The sequence below is a fragment of the Heptranchias perlo genome, chromosome 5 (assembly GCF_035084215.1).
Source record: "Heptranchias perlo isolate sHepPer1 chromosome 5, sHepPer1.hap1, whole genome shotgun sequence".
Lineage (NCBI taxonomy): Eukaryota > Metazoa > Chordata > Chondrichthyes > Hexanchiformes > Hexanchidae > Heptranchias > Heptranchias perlo.
Window position 1 is genome coordinate 66943344 of NC_090329.1, and position 19733 is coordinate 66963076.

The 19733-nt window shown below is 43.5% G+C and overlaps 2 long non-coding RNA genes across 3 annotated transcripts in view; one reads left to right on the top strand and one right to left on the bottom strand.

Annotated features, from left to right (window-relative positions):
* LOC137321410 (uncharacterized) overlaps positions 1-19733 on the bottom strand; it is a 50768-nt gene that overhangs the window by 22980 nt on the left and 8055 nt on the right. The window contains exon 2 of the long non-coding RNA XR_010962808.1: positions 8397-8935. This is a non-coding gene — a long non-coding RNA (uncharacterized lncRNA). The remainder of the gene's footprint in view (positions 1-8396; positions 8936-19733) is intronic.
* Positions 10796-19733, top strand: part of LOC137321411 (uncharacterized) — an 84314-nt gene continuing 75376 nt past the window's right edge. For both annotated transcript variants that reach the window (XR_010962809.1, XR_010962810.1), the window contains exon 1: positions 10796-10850. This is a non-coding gene — a long non-coding RNA (uncharacterized lncRNA). The remainder of the gene's footprint in view (positions 10851-19733) is intronic.

Consider the following 19733-nt stretch of genomic DNA (forward strand, 5'->3'; position numbering starts at 1 on the left):
TGAACATGTCTTAGAGTGCCTGGAGGATCCCCCAACCAGTGCTATTTAAAGGGACCATGCTGGTGTTGTAGGTTAGTTGCTGGATTATTGCTTCTGGCTGCTGGTGGAGTAGGAAGTGTTTTTTGAAGCTCCCTATACTTAGAGAGTTCCTGGAGCACATTTGAGAGTGGTTTGGCAGGTACTGCCTTACAGTTCAGAAAGTTACAGCCGTGGTTGAACAACATTCCTGGCAACTATGGGTGGTCAGCTAGGGTTCCCGCTGGACATTGAGCACGACTGGGAACATGCAGAGAGGCCATGCATAGCAGGTCAAGCTGCAAGGAGAGAGAGGACGAGGAGGTGCAAGCGCTGAGGAGAAAGCCGTATCCAATGAGGGCCTTCAGGGACCAATTCTCTTACCTCAACATGACCGAGGAGGATTGCATCCCCTGCCTAAGGTTCACCAAGGAAGCCGTGACCGAAATCTGTCAACTGGTGCGGCTACAACTGCAGCCTCAGAGCAGGGCGAGGACAGCATTGCCTGTGGCTGTGAAGGTCACCGTAGCGCTGAATTTCTTTGGCTCAGGATCATTTCAGGCCTCTGCTGGTGACATCTGCAACATCTCGCAGCATGCAGTGCACTGCTGCATAAGGGAGATCACAGACACACTGTACCAGATGAGGAACAGGTTCATCACCTTCCCTCTCCCCAGAGACAAGCAGAATGAGCAAGCATGGGGGTTCGCTCGCATTGCTGGCTTCCCCATGGTGCAGGGTGCCATTGACTGCACGCATATTGCCCTGTGTGCCCCGCATATCAACTCGGCCGTCTTCGTCAACCGAAAGGGCTTCCACTCCCTCAACGTGCAGCTGGTGTGCAGCCACATGCATCGAATCATGGATGCCCACTACCCTGGAAGCAGACACAATGCCTTCGTCATGTGGCAGTCCAATGTGTCAGCTATCTTTCACCTGACTTGGCAAGCCAAAGGCTGGCTACTGGGCAACAAGGGCTATCCCCTCAGGAACCCACGCACATGTACGCAGCAGGCCTATAATGAGAGCCATGCTGCCACACGCAACATCATGGAGTACACCATAGGCCTCCTCAAACAATGCTTCAGTTGCATGGACAGATCTGGAGGAGCCCTGCAGTACTCCGCTGAGTGGATGGGCAGATTCGTGGTTGTATCTTGCATGTTGCACAACCTCGCCACCATGAGGGACCCGCCTTTGCCACCAATGATTAGAGAAGACCCTGAGCCAGAGGTGTAGGGGGAGGAGGCTCATAAGGAAGAGGCTGAGGGAGAGGAGGAGGGGGAGGAGCCGGAAGAGGAAATGGAGGAAGACGCAAGGGTGCAACAGGAACCACATGCCTTGTCTGCAAGGGCTCTGCGTGCTCGTCTGATCCGTGCCTGCTAGCAATAATGTCAACTACATCCTCCAACTCACCAACAATCCTACACTCACCACCTTTCCGCTCCCACAAAACAATCAAATCATCCTCCTACTAATTGCACCTTGGTTTCCCCCTCAGCTCATCGCATAAATAAAAACCACCACCAAATGCAAATTCAAAGTCACATTTTATCAATGAATAAATGAAATTATGCAAACAGAAAAGAACTATTCACCCTTGAGCATTCCCTTAGTGCCTGTTGTTCGTGTGTCTAGTGTCCCTACGAAGTGCTTCCCCAGTGGCTGGAGCATGGGTGGTGGGAGGCTGCTGGCCTTCAATTGAGGAGAGTGCAGATCGTCTTGGAGGACGACCTCGAGCAGTTCTGGACCGGGAGGGCCCGGCTTCAGGCTGCACCATCTCCGCATGGGCTGTAGCAGTCTGGCCTGGCTGGCTGATAGACAACAACAAGGGCACTGGCGGAGAGCAGGGGTGGGAGCAGGAATGCTGTCGTCCTGAGAGAGGACAGCAGAACCGACTGCCATGGCGCCACTGCCACTCTCCCGGGGCGGCGCCTCAGCATCCTGGTGATCAGCTGGAGAACGGATTGTTGGAGTGCTGTGATGCCCTGGAAGCCCCGTTCCACAGTGGAGCCCAGAGCGACGATAGCAGCAGTCTGAGCTTCCATTGCAGCAGTCTGAGCTTCCATTGCAGCAGTCTGAGCTTCCATTGCAGCAGTCTGAGCTTCCAGTGCAGCAGTCTGAGCTTCCATTGCAGCAGTCTGAGCTTCCAGTGCAGCAGTCTGAGCTTCCATTGCAGCAGTCTGAGCTTCCAGTGCAGCAGTCTGAGCAGCATCCATAGCTTGCAGACCTTTGATCACATCGGTTTGTGCTGCAATGGAAGCTGCAACATCAGCCATCAGACGTTGCACCTTAGTGGGTTCCACAGGTGCGCTGTTGGAAAGGATGGGCTTCAAGCTCTGTGCAAAGCCCTGTGCCAAATTGGAGGTGGACTCCTCCATGCCCCTTGTCATTGTGTGCAGGCTTTCTGGCAGGCTTTCCAGTGCCCCAAGCATTTGGCTGTGTACGCCCATCAGCTGTCTTTTGCAGCCTGTCCAATCGAATTCCTCATCTGACTCCTCTGCAGCAGAACTAGTGAGCGACCTCGCCATCCGGCGAGCTGACACCTGTGGTGTCCATTTCCCCCGGCCCAGCTCCTCCGCACTTGTGCCCGGAGTCTCACCACGTGCAGATCCCTCCTCTACACTAGCCTCTAAACTACGCACAGTTTCAGTCTCTGAGCTGGTGGAAGCGAGTGTCAGTTCGAGTGACGGTGTGGATTCAGTGTCCCCCTCCTCCTCCTCCTCGGACGGTGCCGCTAGGTGTTGTTGAGTATCTGCAGTGACAAAGGGAAACAGGATTAGTTGTGGAGTGGGGACAGGAGCAAGTAAGACATGCTTGCTGACAGCATCTGCAGCACATGAGTCAGAAAAGATTATGGGAGGAGGGTGATGTGGGAAAGGGAAAGGAGCATTAGAAAGGCAGAGACCCCTTCATTGGGACCTCCAACGCGGCATGTTGTCACAGCTGCAGCGATGGCCCGCCCAATGGTCTGAAGCACTGTCTCCTCTAGGTGGGTGAGAACGTGTAAGCGTCCCCATCCACCCTCAGGTCTCTCCTGCTGCCAGCTGTTATAGGTCACCTTCTCCTGCAAGACAGAGGACAGTGTGTCAGTGAGTATCCTGCAAGGTGTGTGGGTGATATGCCTGTTGTGGTCAAATAGCTGCCAGTGTGTGTGACCTGTGAGTGGTGGTTGTGTGGCCTGCAAGTGTGGTACTTTGTGTGGGTGAGATGCAGCATGCCGAGTGCAGCAATGCGTATGGATGGGCAGTGTTTGTTGGTGTGTGGGTGACAGGGGGTGTGATTCGTGGAGCAGTGGTGCAGTTGGTAGGATGTGCAATTTAACACTTACATTCACTCACCTTGACCACTCGTGTCAAATCATTGAACTTCTTTTGGCACTGCACCCACATGCGCGGTGCCATGCTCCTGGAGTTCACTTCCTGGGCCACAGCCTGCAAATGCCTGCGGAGCTGCAGTCTGGAGGGTCTCTTGCCACCCTGCAGGTACATGTTGGCCCTCCTTTCGTCCACCCCTTCCACCAGGGCCTCCAGTGCATCATCGGAGAAGCATGGGGCTCGCTCTCGCGCCAGTCCTGCCATCTTTGAGGCCACCCTAGTGAGTTGTGCATGTCCCATTTAAAATGTGCACCTGCACATGTAAGAGGTGCAGGCTGCTGATTACATTTGCTGAGCACGCCTCATTTCCAACTTCCTCATTCTCTGTACAGCCTCTCAGCAGCGCGGGTAGTGCTGGCTGCATGGAGATAAAATGGTAAGTAGCAGGCATATCAAAATTCACATGTTGCCTGCATAGGGGCCATCAGGCGCGGGGTAATAGGGTATCACGCTACACCCCCCCCCCCACCCCGAATAAGGCTCTTATCCAATTTTTTCCACTAAGACTGCAAATATAAATATTAAAATTGTGTTAAGGGTTTTTGGTGAACGTCTTCATCGATTGTTAATGGCTACAAGAGCAGGTCAGAGGCTGGGTATTCTGCGGCGAGTCACTCACTTCCTAACTCCCCAAAGCCTTTCCACCATCTACAAGGAACAAGACAGGAGTGTGATGGAATACTCTCCACTTGCCTGGATGAGCGCAGCTCCAAAAACACTTAAGAAGCTCAACACCATCCAAGGTAAAGCAGCCCGCTTGATTGGCAGCTCATCCACCACCCTAAACATTCACTCCCTTCACAGCGCACAGTGGCTGCAGTGTGCACCATCCACAGGATGCACTGCAGCAACTCGCCAAGGCTTCTTCGACAGCACCTCCCAAACCCGCGACCTCTACCACCTAGAAGGACAAGAGCAGCAGGTACATGGGAACAACACCACCTGCACGTTCCCCTCCAAGACACACACCATCCCGACTTTGAAATATATCGCCGTTCCTTCATCGTCGCTGGGTCAAAATCCTGGAACTCCCTTCCTAACAGCCCTGTGGGAGAACCTTCACCACACGGACTGCAGCGGTTCAAGAAGGTGGCTCACCACCACCTACTCAAGGGCAATTAGGAATGGGCAATAAATGCCAGCCTCGCCAGCGACGCCCACATCCCATGAACGAATAAAAAAAAAACACGGGGGCAGAAATTGCTCCCGAAATAACGGAAGAGCTCACAGTGCTCTCCGTTGTTAGTGGCGAAGTGATGGAGCAAGTTCACAGGCGTTCGCACATGCGCAGTGAAATGTGGAAATCTGGAATTTGCTCCTGGTGGTTCGCCGGCGATATGACAGCTTCGAATTAAAGGGACATCACACGCTGCAATCAGGGAAATCATTGAAAAAGCACCAACTTGCTTATCTGCCCAGCTGGAAAGTAACAATTATGCCACCAAACAGGTACGCCTAAAAATACAGGTCTAAACTAAGTTTTGACAGCACGGTAAGTCTTAATGACTGCCAAACAACTAAAAATTAACTTTTAAAAATGCGGAGTCTGATATTGCTCCTTATTCTAATAGTTTTTGGTCATTAAAAAAATGTTAAATTAAAAAAATTACTGTTTTTTTACTTTTCTCTTCATCCTCTTTTATTTAATTCAATTATTTCTTTGGCTTTTTACAAAAAAAATGTAAATTTTTTATTTACAATTACATCCAGAACACTAACTTTAAATGAATGAAGTCTGCTTGCCTGAATCTGTGGGCGTGACTTGCCTGAATCTGTGGGCGTGACTTCTCTTCCTGACAGATTTTGAGGTCGTGTCTTCTCCTCACAGACTTTTCCAGCCGCGCGGCCACTCACGCTGTCCAGAGGCTGCGTTGATACCGCACAATTTTTTAAAAGTTCAAATTCAAGCAATTTGAGGCCACAGAGCTGCAATAAGTAATTTAGTGAATTTAATTTACAGGGGCGGCGGTGACTGTTGCCTTGCCACTCCAAACGATTTCGGGCCCATGATGTTAAAATGCCTTTTGGGTATTCAGCCAAATTTAATGAATCGCACAGGGTGGTCTGTGGGTGGTGATTACTTTATTGCAGATCTTTAATGCAATATGGGAAAAGCAAGCTCCCTAACTAAATGTAAAATTTGACCTTTTTTTGTTGGTAGGTGAGAACTGTTAGCCTTCAAACTACAAAAGACTTGAATTGAATGTGATCCTCCTCCTGCGCTTCCAGTTTGTTGTTGTGGAAAAGCAATTTGTCCTATTCTTAAAAATGGCTAATGATTAATTTTTAATCTGCTAAGTCATTTAACACATTTCATATTTCAGTGACTTCTTGCATTATTTCATATCAACGTAAGATCCAACTTTAACACAGGGCCAGTTTTTGGTGGTTGGGCAGGAGTGTGAGTTAGAAACTTCCCCACTGTTCCAGAAATGAGGCCCAGGCAAACGACAAACACCTAGGCCCCATATTGGGCAGGCAGCAGGTGGAGCGATCACAGCGAAAAGCCTAAACTATTTTGAGGGTGGGGCCTCATTTAAACTCTGTTGATTAGCTGCCCATTGTTTCAGGCACTGATAGGCAGCTCGCCATTTTAGGTGAGCAGGAAATCTGACAGGGCAATAACAGAGCATCGGCCTGCAGCAACAGGTTAAAGGGAAGGGCTAGGGTGCGAGTGTTACATAAGAACATAAGAACATAAGAAATAGGAGCAGGAGTAGGCCAATCGGCCCCTCGAGCCTGCTCCGCCATTCAATAAGATCATGGCTGATCTGATTCTAACCTCAAATCTAAATTCATGTCCAATTTCCTGCCCGCTCCCCATAACCCCTAATTCCCTTTACTTCTAGGAAACTGTCTATTTCTGTTTTAAATTTATTTAATGATGTAGCTTCCACAGCTTCCTGGGGCAGCAAATTCCACAGACCTACTACCCTCTGAGTGAAGAAGTTTCTCCTCATCTCAGTTTTGAAGGAGCAGCCCCTTATTCTAAGATTATGCCCCCTAGTTGTAGTTTCACCCATCCTTGGGAACATCCTCACAGCATCCACCCAATCAAGCCCCTTCACAATCTTATATGTTTCAATAAGATCGCCTCTCATTCTTCTGAACTCCAATGAGTAGAGTCACAATCTACTCAACCTCTCCTCATATGTCCACCCCCTCATCCCCGGGATTAACCGAGTGAACCTTCTTTGTACTGCCTCGAGAGCAAGTATGTCTTTTCTTAAGTACGGAGACCAAAACTGTATGCAGTGTTGACAGAGAGCATTAATGAAGGGGTGGAAGATTATCAACAAGCAGCAGGGGGAGCAATGAAGGTCTTCCTAATGCCAAAAATCTGACAAATAAATTAATTTTCATTGTTGCCAGACCTCCTTCCAGTGATCCTTTTAAGTGATGTTGGTTCTGGCTGTTTCCCGCTCTGTGTAGTGGGTGGGCACCACGTTACTGATTACTAAAATAGTACTGGGGTCCTAACTATATCATAGGACCCCAATTTTCATAGCTTGACAATGTTCCCGCCTAAACTGAGGCCCACTCGAAAATTGCAGTGAGGGCTCTTGGGCGGAAAGTCAGTGAGAAGTAACTTTTTTGCACAATTTAGTCTCTCTACCACCCCATTGACATTGAAAAATGGGACTGTAGAGAGACCAAAATCGGGGCCTTGGTAAAATGGTAGTGGGTTGGGTGCCCAAAAATACATACAATATTTCAAATATGGTCTTACCAGTCATTACAGAATTAGAATAACTTGTTTCAACTTATAATTTATTTTATCAGCAATTAAATCAAAATTAATTCAAAAATGACATAAATTGCCAGAAACATTCTTTTCAACAATCTTGTTTATAAAAGCTTTATTGATGGTAAGATTCCATCTTGGAGCTTCACCAATCTGCCAAACTTCAAAAAAAACATTCCTGTATGTATCTCAACCATGTGAAAAGGAAACTCGTTTTTGAGTAAATATAAAATTCTGTAATGATTCAAGCTTCAACAAGAAATTCCATAAATGGCAGCCAAAGATATCAAAAGTACAGTAACTAGACAATTTGCTCTTTGCTGACCAATGTCTTTGTTACAATAGTAGACAGCGGAATTTCATTCATTAGACAGAAAGAACTTGCATTTATATAGCGACTTTCACGATCCCAGGATGTCCCAAAGCGCTTTACAGCCAATGAAGTATTTTTGAAGTGTAGTCACTGTTGTAATGTAGGGAAACGTACTAATATTAAAAGGTTCAATTTCAACTCCAGTGAGTTTTAGGGAGGTTTGAAATAGCTGTGACTCCATATACAAGTAGAGAAAAGTGTTATGACCAAATACAAAGGGTAGAATTTCTGCGGGGCTCTCCGTACGGTCCACCGTACTTTCGGCAGATGATCCGCAGAAACTCCGGAGAAATAGCACAAATGCCATTTACGCCATTTCTCCAGGGTTTCCATGGACCTTCCACTGAAGATACGATGGACGACTGGGGGATCCCCTACAGAAATTCAACACCAAAATCTCCAGTGAGTTAAAGCTTTAAATGAGAAAATTTATTAACAATATATTATAATGTCGCCACAATACAATGAAGCACATTTTATTCTTTTGGCTAACATGCACAAACTCGATTAATAAAAGCAATGCGAGGGACTAGAAATTCAACTGTGCAGCACATGTTTTTCAGGCACTAAACAGCCACCGAAGCCTGCAATATGGTGAGCAGGAAGCGCACGCTCATTGCGAGCCAGAAGTGCGGCACCTGCCTTATCGCTGTAGGCGAAACATCAGTGTCCTGAAACAGATGTAAGGCCCTTTACATGTTCAAATAAGGGGCCTAACTCCTGTTTGAAGCCCCGTCTCAACATTGGGTTGCCCTGAACTCAGTCAGTGCCAGGCCGATCAGGCTGCGTTCAGGAAAACCAGGTCTACAAGCGGCCTATCGGGTGGCCCTTACAGGGAACGCTACAGGCTGCAACCAACAAGGTAAGTGTTTTAAAATTTACTTACCTGAGTGGTCCTCCCGACCTCATGTTCAAACCACGCAGGCTGCTGTCGGCCGCCGCTACCCCCCATCACAATTCCGGCCTTGGTACTTGTAGCCAAAGGTTTGGTCAATAAATTGGGTTTTGAGGAGACCTTTGAAGGTGGGGTGACATGTAGAAAGATGGAAGGAATCAGGAAAGGAATTTCAGGGTACAGGTCTTTGATGGCTGATGGCTCTACTGCTGATGATGGAGTGGAGGAATGGTGTGAAGTGCAGTAGGTCAAAGTAGGAAGACTGAAGATTGTTAACTGGGACATAAGGTTGAGGAGATTACAGAGGTAAAGCAGGCGGGACCATGCAGGGATTTGTAAATGAGGGTGACTATTTTGAAGTCCGCACAATGGTGAATGGGGAACCAGTGCAGGTGGGCGAGGACAAGGGTGATAGGTGATCAAGGTATAGTACAGGGTAGTTGTGGGAGAAGTTTTGGATCAATTGACGTGTGTATAGGGTGGAGCTTGAGTTGGACAATGAAGCGGTAAAGATGGGTCCTTTGCAATTTCTAAATAAAAAACAGAAAAGGGTTAAGAGATTCTTATCATGCTGTCACATGTAAAAATGTAATGTTCCCTCCACAGAATAACCCATGTGCCAGCAACAAGATCAATAACAAAGGTCACAAATTAATCAAAAATAAAGATACAATTAATGTTTTAATTTATATATTGTACATGTTATTCTTTACAACCAGACTTCAATAGTTTATGCTTGTAGTTCAGGATAAAACATGATAATTCAGTAATTCACGCAAGGGAATCTTTCAAATAACTTTGTACAAATTGCATGTCATTCAAAAGCCTGCATCCTCATCTGAAGTCCCGTACTCTCATCACCCCAATATTTTCCAAGCTCCACTGTCTCTGCGTACCACAGCAACTTGACTTCAAGGTTCTCATTTTCACTTTCAAACCTTTCAATGATCCTACCCTAACAATCCCGTCCAGCCTTATGTGCCCACATGCACCGTCTACAGTTCTGACACCAGGTTATTTCTTGCCCCTAGCTTCTTCTGTTCCAGCATTGGTGGCTGTTCATTCAGCTGCTATGCTTCTGTCCTCTGGAACTCCCTCTCAAAGTCTCACTGTGCTTTATTACCTCCCTCCCTGCTTTCGTTAACTTCCTCTTTATCCTTCTCTTTGAGCATACTGAGCCGTTTCTGTTTCTCCCCCTTTCCCTCCTACTTGGCATCCAATTTTTTCCTCTTAAACACAAAGTGCTTTGAGATGTCTTCTGTACAAAAGAACATAAGAACATAAGAAATAGGAGCAGGAGTAGGCCAATCGGCCCTTCGAGCCTGCTCCACCATTCAATAAGATCATGGCTGATCTGATCCTAACCTCAAATCTAAATTCATGTCCAATTTCCTGCCCGCTCCCCGTAACCCCTAATTCCCTTTACTTCTAGGAAACTGTCTATTTCTGTTTTAAATTTATTCAATGATGTAGCTTCCACAGCTTCCTGGGGCAGCAAATTCCACAGACCTACTACCCTCTGAGTGAAGAAGTTTCTCCTCATCTCAGTTTTGAAGGAGCAGCCCCTTATTCTAAGATTATGCCCCCTAGTTCTAGTTTCACCCATCCTTGGGAACATCCTTACCGCATCCACCCGATCAAGCCCCTTCACAATCTTATATGTTTCAATAAGATCGCCTCTCATTCTTCTGAACTCCAATGAGTAGGACTCTTAGGAGTCCTATAGAAATGCAAGTTGTTGTTATTTACTCCAATGCAAGTTGAATGCAAATCAGGGCTACTCACCAGTTCACCAATATCTATTATAATCTCTCTGTCTATTCTATCTATATCTATTCTATCTTTTCTATCTATCTTTCTCTCTTTTGGGGTCTCCTGAAGGCTACAGATAAGTAGAAGGTAGGCCACAAGTGTCCCCAGGATTGTCTGATTGTGCATTCATGGTGTGCGAGATACCTCATCTCAGGCAAGGACTCAGAAAAACTCCCCCAAACTATAGAATGCAGTTGAAGCTGGATTAGTACTTTTTCATGTTACAAAACAAAATAATACTTTTGTAAGTAGTAGATGACACAAACTCACCAATAGTCAGCATACCAAATGGTAAATCCTGTTATTTTTTTGCAGTCCTGAACAGGTGACACATTATGAAAGGATATCCAGAAAATTCATGTCCAATAATACTTTTGTAAGTAGTAGATGACACAAACTCACCAATAGTCAGCATACCAAATGGTAAATCCTGTTATTTTTTGCAGTCCTGAACAGGTGACACATTATGAAAGGATATCCAGAAAATTCATGTCCAATAATACTTTTGTAAGTAGTAGATGACACAAACTCACCAATAGTCAGCATACCAAATGGTAAATCCTGTTATTTTTTTGCAGTCCTGAACAGGTGACACATTATGAAAGGATATTCAGAAAACACTGCAGTGATCAGGTAAAACGTAACACAGTAGTCTGATTATTTATACCTCTTCTTTTCTTTTCAAATTATAGTTATTTATCTACAAAATAAATTTGATCAGAGGTAATGTGCCACATCTGGCTATCTGCAATGCATAAATGCTGACAGTGTTATCTGATTAATGTGATAGATGAATGAAAATGTCATTCTAATATCTGTACTGAGGTATGTAAACTATGGCATTCAGAAATAACCACAACTCACAAATATGCTGATGCTTCTCAGATTACCAAAAGAAAAAGAATGTTATCTTTTTTGAATTGGAGCCCGCTCATCTGGTCATAATGAAAAGCTGTTTTATTTACGTAATTGAGTTACTTGGGAACTAACTTGAAATATAAGGAATCAGTTTTGTTGGGACAATTTCTCACAGTACTTTCTTTAACTCCTCAGTTCACTCCATTTACACTTATTTTTTGTGTTTTGTTTTCTGGAATGTAAATTGAAATATTAATAAGATATTACCATGTTTTCATTCCTCCCATCTTGAATGATTGTGGTCTCTCGACAGATACTAGACACTACTTAGAACCACAACTGACCACAAGCTACCTGTTCTCAGGCCTTGCCCAGTGCCTCTCTAGAACTTATGTGCATACTCCTGGGTAAATAGGGATAGATGTTTCCCTTTGTTGCACCTGGGAAGTGTTCACTTTCCAGATGCAGCATGTTGGGGTTGGACACCCAATACGTCAGGCCTATACCCCAACAACATACTCTGGGATTTCCTGGAGAAAACCAAACTCGAATCACTGGGCTTGCACCTGGAGTGGGTGCAGAACCAGCATGAGGATGCAGATTAGATGGGAGAGGCTTTCCCAGACCTCGCCTCAGTTTCCTTTTCATCAACCCGTGATGTGTCCCAGCAGAGGAGAGCCAAAGAAACCTGGTGGTGAGGTTTACTCTGGGACCCTCGGGAATCAGACAGTCTTAAGGCTTTGAAGCCTACTGGCTGCTGTTCTTCAAGCCTGCAGCTCTGCTTTTGTTGCCATCCCCTGATTTCAGTACAAGGCCCTGCCAGGAGTCAGATCTACACTAGGAGAAGCCCCAGGCCGTACAGTCGGTCTAGGACAGGAAATTGCAGGCACTTCACACTGCACCTGTCAGATGCCCAGCAGGGGCACTGTGAGAAAAATCTATACTTTTTAACTGAAAGCCACAGGGACAAATTTACTATTGCCTTTCTCACGATTCAGAAATCTTCTTCCTCATTTGCAGACAGGTATAACAGATCCAGGTATCTGCATTGCCTCAGTCAGTGATTTCCCTCCTGCCAATAAAATTAATTGAAACATAGTTTATTAAAATATATCACTTTACAGTTGTCTATGTATAATTAGGGACTCGTGCCTTTATTCTAATGTATATATCTTGGCCAGGGTCCACCTACAGACCAACTGAGAAATGTAAGCTTTAAGGTAAACAACCTATTTGTCAAAGAAATGCAGAGTGAAAAACAAATACAAGAACCTACAGGTACGTCAGTCTCCCAAATAGCATATAAAATGTCTTTCATGTAACATAAACATTCTAGTCCCATTGCTGAGACACCATTGTTTCTTCAAAGTACTGTATAGGTTTTACATGTTTCCATGCTGCATTTTTCTGCAATTGAAATTCTTTAACTTTGGAGACCTGAAAGAGGAACAAAAATTCAGAGCTTTGAAATTATTTAATACATTCATATTAGTGTCAGCTTGGATCAGTTTGTAGCACCTTCACCTCTAGTTTGGAAGGTCAGGAGTTTGAACCCCATACCAGAAGTATGAGCTCATATTCTAAACTGACTCTTCCGCCCACTACTGAAGGAGTGTTGGATTGTTGGAAGTGCAGTCATTTGAATGATAATTTAAACCAAAATCCTGTCTGACTGTTCATGAAAGATCCTGTTGCACTGCTCTGACATGCCCTCAAAGGAGAAAATTCTGGCCATTAATTTGTTAGTCATTTCATTGCTGTTTGTGGAACCTTACTGTGTGCAAAATGTTTGCTGACAGTGATTATCGTTCAAAGTAATTTATTCTATATGAAGAGTTTGAGACATATCTGAGAGATATGATAGGGTGCTATACAAATGCAAATGTTTCTTTCCAGATATTCATAGAATCATAGAGTGGTTACAGCACAGAAGGAGGCCATTCAGCACATCGAGCCTGTGCCAGCTCTTTGTAAGAGCAATCCAGTTAGTCCCATTCCCCCCCTCTTTTCCTGAGTCCTGCAAATTATTTCCCTTCAAGTATTTATCCAATTCCTTTTAGAAAGCCACGATTGAATCTGTATCCATCACCCTTTCAGGCAGCGCATTCCAGATCATAACTACTCGCTGTGTAAAAAAGCTTTTCCTCATGTCGCCTTTGGTTCTTTTGACAATCACCTTAAATCTGTGTCATCTGGTTCTCGACCCTTTCACCAATGGGAACAGTTTCTCTTTATTTACTTCATCTAAACCCTTCATGATTTTGAACACTTCTTTCAAAACGCTTCTTAACCTTCTCTGCTCTAAGGAGAACAACCCTAGCTGCTCCAGTCCACCCATGTAACTGAAGTCCGTCATCCCTGGAACCATTCTGAAAATCTTTTCTGCACCCTCTCTAAGGCCTTCACATCCTTCCTAAAGTGTGGTGCCCATAATTGATCGCATTACTCCAGTTGTGACTGAACCAGTGTTTTATAAAGGTTCAACTGGTTGCTTTTGTACTTTATGCCTCTATTTATAAAGCCCAGGATACCGTATGCTTTTTTAACTGCTTTCTCAAGCTGTCTTGCCACCTTCAAAGATATGTGCGCATATACCCCCAGGTCTCTCTGTTCCTGCACCCTTTTTAGAATTGTACCATTTAGTTTATGTTGCCTCTCCTCATTCTCCCTGCCAAAATGTATTACTTCGCACTTCTCTGCGTTAAATTTCATTTGCCATGTGTCCGCCCATTCCACCAGCCTGTCTATGTCCTCTTGAAGTCTATTACTATCCGCCTCACTGTTTACCACACATCCAAGTATTGTGTCATCTGCAAATTTTGAAATTGTATCCTGTACACCCAAGTCCAAGTCATTAATATGTATCAAAAAAGCAGTTGCCCTAGTACCAACATCTGGGGAACACCACTGTATACCTCCCTCCAGTTTGATAAACAACCGTTCACCACTACTCTCTGTTTCCTGTCACTTAGCCAATTTCATATCCATGCTGCCACTGCCCCTTTTATTGCATGGACTTCAATTTTGCTGACAAGCCTATTATGAGGCACTTTATCAAACGCCTTTTGAAAGTCCATATACACAACACCAACCACATTGCCCTCATCAACCCTCTCTGTTACCTCATCAAAAAGCTCAATCAAGTTAGTTAAACATGAATTGCCTTTAACAAATCTGTGCTGGCTTTCCTTTATTAATTCACACTTGCCCAAGTGACTATTAATTTTCTCTCAGATTATCGTTTCTAAAAGCTTCCCCAGCACCAAGGTTAAACTGACTGGCGTGTATTTGCCGGTTTATCCTTACACCCTTTTATGAACAATGGTGTAACATTTGCAATTCTCCAGTCCTCTGGCACCACCCCCATATCTAAGGAGGATTGGAAGATTATGGCCAGCACCTCTGCAATTTCCACCCTTACTCCCTTCAGTAACCTAGGATGCATCCCATCTGAACCAGGTGACTTATCTACTTTAAGTACAGCCAGCCTTTCTAGTGCCTCCTCTTTATCAATTTATAGCCCATCCAGTATCTTAACTATCTCTTTTACTGTGACTTTGACAGCATCTTCTTCCTTGGTAAAGACAGATGCAAAGTACTCATTTAGTACCTCAGCCATGCCCTCTGCCACTATGCGTAGATCTTCTTTTTGGTCCCTAATCGGCCCCACTCCTCATCTTACTACCTGTTTACTATTTGGATGCCTATAGAAGATTTTTGGATTCAATGTTAAATTAATATTCTATTTTAAAACAGTTGTATTTTTTGCTTTATTGTAATTAATTGACTTTTAATAATGAAAGGTCATTTGAAATCATCTAATCAGTAATATTACTGATTACATTTTTATTTTACATTCTTCATTTTATACAAGGCATTTAAAAACAGTCATACTATTTAAAGCAGTGTAAAGTGATGGAGTGGTGATGCCCAACATTGGTTTACTGATGTACTGTTCCATTACATGGTAAAATGGGTGTTTGCATCCTTGTTGGCTGCTTGGTGAGTGTCCTGTCTTAGCTCTAGCAATAAGGTACGGTAGCAAGAGCTCTGATTCCTAAAGGGACTGAGATAAAATGACCAGTGAGACACCTTAAGTTGCTCTTGAACCCTTCTCTTCAGCTGGCTGATGAGCAACACTGAGAGAGGTCTTGAATTGTCTTGGCACTCTTTCAGCAGAAGACTAATGGATAGTATAAGGGAAAGCTTTAATAGAAAATAAACAGATTTTTCAGAATTTCTCAAAAATATTTCAGCAGTGGTAAATTGAAATGGTACTGATCCAATTACAAATTGATTTGAAGCAATACTAGCTTAATAAATAGCACCATAGATGAACATTTTTTGTAGTCAGTGAATTTATCACTGCCATTTAATGCTCATTCAAAACTTCATTGTTGTAGTGCTCCTTAACATAGTGAATATCTGTGTTCATTTAAAATGACAGTTAAACAGAAAGCAAAGCTGGCATATTGTGCAATGTCAAGCCTGTTGAAAAAAAAAGTGAAAGTGTAAGAAGGAGGAGAAAAATGGTTGTGGTGAGAAGAATGTAAATGACGAGAGGCTGGAGAAAGAAAATGTAAAAGAGGTACTTGTCTGTGATTATAACCAGACTAATGGTGCTAAAGGTTTTGAGTGGAACATTGAAAGAAAAGAGGCCAGTGGTAATTACTCCATGGGTCATAAGAACATAGGAGCAGGCCATATGGTCCCTCAAGCCTGCTCCGCCATTCAATCAGATCATGGCTGATCTTAAACCTCAACTCCACTTTCCTGCCCAATCCCCATATCCCTTGATTCCCCTAGAATCAAAAAATTTATCTCTCTCACTCTTGAATATACTCAACGACTCAACATCCACAGCCCTCTGGGGTGGAGAATTTCAAAAATTCATAACCCTCTGAGTGAAGAAATTCCTCCTCATCTCAGTATTAAATGGCCAACCCCTTAGCCTGTGACTATGCCCTCTAGTTCTAAACTCCCCAGCCAGGGGAAACAACCTCTCAGCCTCTAACCTGTCAAGCCCCCTCAGAATCTTACATGTTTCAATGAGATCACCTCTCATTCTTCTAAACTCCAGAGAGTATAGGCCCATTCTACTCAACTTCCCCTCATAGAACAACCCTCTCATCCCAGGAATTAATCTAGTGAACCTTTGTTGCACTGCCTCTAAGGCAAGTATATCCTTCCTTAGATAAGGAGACCAAAATTGTATGTAATACTCCAGATGAGGTCTCACCAAAGCCCTGTACAATTGTGGGGTCATTTTGTCCCATCACACTAGCAAACTGCAGCAGGTTAATTTTAATGTCGCCATTCCAATTTATTTGGCATTTTGTTTTTAACTTGTTAAGAATGATGTAGGCTAGAATCAACACTGATATTGTAAACATGATAATTCTAGAGAATTATCAGTGTGCCAATTTTTTAAGCCATTCTCAGCACAAATCACATTTTGGTCGTGCATATGAAGTACTATCCAAACCGTAATTGACTACACATTGCATTCCTGGTATTCACCAGGCAAGCCAAAAAAAAGAACATCTTAGCATTCTAGTACTCAGCTTTCCACTTTGTGTTAAAACCTAATGCATGCTTAGAATAGCCACTGTAACAACTTCTTCATAATACAAAATAAAAACAGCCCTTCCTATGTGTCTTGAGTTATTAAGGCACCAAAAAAGCCTCTCCATGGCTGTTTACTCTTATTTTACTTTAGATGTAAGATAAGAATGGAGCATTTACTTTTATTTTCTCTAAGACATTTACGATATTTACATGAAGTAGAAAAGATGAATGCAATTTAAATTGATTTATATTTACAGTTTAGGGAGTATTAAAAATAATTTGCGGCATTAACAGGGCATTGTTTTTGCTGGAAAGTTCAAGGTGATGGCAAAACAGTGCTGTACTACACAAGTGTCATAGACAATAGTAATGTTCCCTGGTTGGCTTCATTTATAAGTGCTGAATAAGGCAACATTTAATAAATACGTTAAGAATGAACGGTATCTTTGCAAACTAAATTTGTCATTTGAAAAGTTTACATTAAGATAAATACCATTTAGTCTAACCTGGCATGGTTTCAAGTTGATTTATTTTAACACTGTAAATGTAATACACGTGGGCCCACTGGACACTGTGGAAAGTTTATCTGCAAAGTACATCTGGGTAGTCAAAGCAATGAGCCCATGAAGATCAATTTTCATAGTGAACATCTTTTTCACAAATGTCTTTTCTAACACAAACAATCCTGGAGATCTGCTAATTTTCAGTGATTTACAAAATATAACTACTTTTTATGGCCACCTTTTGTGAGTCACAGCTAAACCATCATTGTTAATAGATTGTGTCAATTGAATTTTATCAACAAAAGAAGATCCCCAGAAGGGGATCATTTCTTTTTCAGTATAAAGGACAGCTCTCCAAATAGATTAAGGAGCACTACAACAATGAAGTTTTGAATGAGCATTAAATAGCAGTGACAAATTCACTGACTACAAAAAAATGTTCATCTATGGTGTTAATTATTAAGTTAGTATTGCTTCAAATCAATTTGTAATTGGACCAGTACCATTTCAATTTACTTGACATGTACGGTGTTAACATGAGTGAAACATACAAAATTGATGGGCAGGAAAAGACCAGCTGGTCCATCATGCCTGCCCCATACCATAATGGCCAGACCATCATGGCTAAACACTTCTTCCCTCCCCCGACCTCCCACCCTCACACCCACCCCCTGCAGCCACATAATCTCTTAGGAGAGGCAAGAAACAGAAAAAAAACAGGGCCAATAAGGGAAAAAATACTCTGTAAAATTCCTTTCCAACCACTTCAGGAGATCTCATAGACCTTCTATATAATGCAATCTCTGCCCCAGTCAGGAACCAGTCCAGCTCCCTCTTGAAGGCATACAGAGAATCGGCATACAGAGAATCAGCACCCACCACACCAGCCAGCAATGTATTCCAGAGGCTCACAATTCTCTCCGAAAAGAAGAACCGCCTGACATCCAGTCTATTCCTACTCCTCCATAGTTTAAACTCATGTCCTCTGGTTCTCCCTAACCTGTTAAATTGGAAAAATCTATCAATAGGGACGCTATCCAGCCCTTTAATTATTTTATAAACTTCTATCAGGTCACCTCTAAGTCTACGCTGCTCTATAGTAAATAGACCAAGGTCCTTGAGCCTATCTGAGCAGCTCAGGTTCTTTAAGCTAGGAATCATACTTCCTCCCCTGGGCCCTTTCCAAAGCCGTTAAATCACCCACCATGTGGGGGGACCAAAACTGGGCACAGTACTCCAGTTGTGGTCTGACCTGCGACCTATATTGTGTCAAAGTGGTGTCCGTTGATTTATAGTGAAAGGATCTATTAATACAACCCAATACATTGTTAGCCTTTGCTACAGCTTCTCTACTTTGGTCATGACCCTCTATTGATCTGTGCACAATAACACAAATATATTTTTGTTCTTCAAACACTTTCAGTATTGTTCCCTGCAAATGATATATATATCCTGTGTTGGCCCTACCAACATGCATGACACTGCATTTATCTACATTAATCATCATTTGCCAATGTGTGGTCCACTTCCCTAGCGCATCTAAATCTTTTTGGATTTGATTGCACTCCTCTACCACCTTAACCCTTGCACAGATTTTGGTGCCATCTGCAAACTTACTTACCGTACACCCAACACCACTGTCCAGGTTATTAATAAAGACTGTGATGAGTAGTGGGCCCAGGACCGATCCCTGGGGACACCAATTGTAACAGGTCTCCAAGGTGAACCACATCTGTTAATTACAACTTTTTGGCTGCAGGATTGGAGCCAATTCCTAATCCAGTTTGTCAAATTTCCACTGACATCATAAGACTCTATCTTGTGAAGTAACCTAGTGTGAGGTACCTTATCAAAGGGTTTCTGAAAGTCCAGTTAAACAATTTCTACTGAATTAGCCTTGTCCGCTACCCTAGTGAATTCCTCAAAAAACTCTATCAAATTTGTTATGCACGACCGATTTTTTCGGAAGCTGTGTTGTGTATTTCTAATTGCCCCTTCCCTTTCCCAGTGATCATAAAGTGCATCTCTTATGATCCCTTTTAGCAGCTTCCCAATAATTGATGTCGGGCTGTTAGGCCTATAGTTCCCCGGCTCTGATTTTTTGAAAATAGGAACTACGTGAGCTAGCTTCCAGTCTAAGGGAACTATCCCTGACTCTATTGAACTATTGAAGATACGGGCAAGGGGCTCACTGCACACCTGTCCCATCTCTTTAATCACCCTTGGGTGGATATTATCCAGACCTGGAGCCCTGTCCAAGATGACATTATTATCTATTTTAATATTAATAATGCTATTCAATACTAAATATCCCTCATCTGGAACATAAGTATCGTCCACAGGCTTATAGACTGGTGCAAAATAGTCATTTAGCAATTCTGCCATAACCTGAGTATCAGTTTGAATCTGCCCTCCCGTCTCCTTTAGTGATCCTATACGGTCCTTTATGGTCTTGTGACTACGGACATAGCTAAAAATGCTTTTGCTATTACTGCCACAATTGCGCACCATCTTCTTTTCCAGGGATCTCTTGGCTACACTTAGGGCTGTTTTTGTCTTCCTTAATTGCATGCGATACTTTCTCCTG